Raw genomic sequence first — 1531 nt, forward strand, 5'->3', positions numbered from 1 at the left:
ACACTGTCCACATGGTGGTGCCATTTCATTGTATTTCAATATTGTGCGATCAGAAGCCCCAGTCTTGCCTCTGCAGAGAATAGATAAGTGCAAACTGTACTTATGGTCTTTAGTCTGGGTCTTGATTATTTCATGGGTGTAAGTGCTGGGCTGAAACAAAAGCCTACCTACCCAGTAATTGGATCCCTGGTATTTGCATTTCTGAACTTGTCAAATTTAGACGTTTTGACCGAGAGGAGCAATAAAACAGAAGCCTTCAGAGTTGATTCCACTTGAACTCCATCCAACACACAAATCAGCCCCACGTTTTCCAGACTGTAGACCGTCATTCCAAGGCTGTACGCTAAGATACTTTAAGAGGAATCACTGGGGGCCTGTGCAGCTGCCAGTGGAGTTTTATTGTCAGAGGAAATCCATATACCTTACATTTCCCTTAATGACTTCTGCAAGCGTTCAGCCTCTTCCGGTAGTGGTGAGTCACCCTGCTAGTGCTCTACTGAGGACAGGAGGCTGTGGTTTTCAGCTCTGGCCTGGAGACTAGCTACCACGTCTTTCTGTCTATCGCGCCTCAACGCACAGTCGCACACACAGAGACACACAGGACATCACAAAAAACAAAGTTCGCAACACACACAGACACACACGACACACAGACACACGACACACACACACAGCACCACACAACACACACACACAACACACACACACCACACACACACACACACACACACACACCACACACACACACACACACACACACACACACACACTCAGATGCACACAAGCAAGAAATGCACACACACACTGACTGCATCTCAATGATTCCCTATTCGAGTGCTCTATTGTTTCTTGACCAGAGCCCATGTGGATGCAAATGCTTAGTAAAGGGTGATGAGCTCAGCAACAATCTCCCCAGGTTGGGACATGTTTTCTCTGCCTCAGGGTGAGAGCTTCTCACACAAGCAAAATACCACTGCTTACGTTGAACGGTACACAAAACAAGCGAACAAAAACATTGGCTGTGTGAGAGGAGAAAACAAACCCCCACATCCTGGAAATACTGATTTCTGACGGGGGTTTTAGAGGACATTCTCATAAACACTCTGATATTCAATGGCTGAAGGGGAATTCTGTCAGGGTTTGTCAGCTGGAGTCATGCAAACACTTTGATGTGGATCTGGATGTGGTGGGGGAGAGAGCGTGTCCTTGAAGACCCCTCTCCATAGTTGCCTGTTAGCCTACGAGTCATAATCTAAGCAGAATGAATGAACTGAAGGCTGACTGTAACCCAGACAGCACATTACATAGAGCTGTGGCTTACTGGCCTGGCTTGCGGCAAAAAATATGCCTCTCTCTCTCTCCTCTCTCCTCCTTTCTCTCTTCTCTCTGCTCTCCTCCTCCTCTCTCTCTCTCCTCTCTCGTCGTCTCTCTCTCGCTCTCTCTCTCTTCTCTCCTCTTCTCTCTCTCTCTCTCTCTCTCTCCTCTCTCTCTCTCTCTCTCTCTCTCTCTCTCTCTCTCCTCTCTCTCCCTC

The sequence above is a fragment of the Salvelinus sp. IW2-2015 genome, linkage group LG28 (assembly GCF_002910315.2).
Source record: "Salvelinus sp. IW2-2015 linkage group LG28, ASM291031v2, whole genome shotgun sequence".
NCBI classification, from domain to species: Eukaryota; Metazoa; Chordata; class Actinopteri; order Salmoniformes; family Salmonidae; genus Salvelinus; species Salvelinus sp. IW2-2015.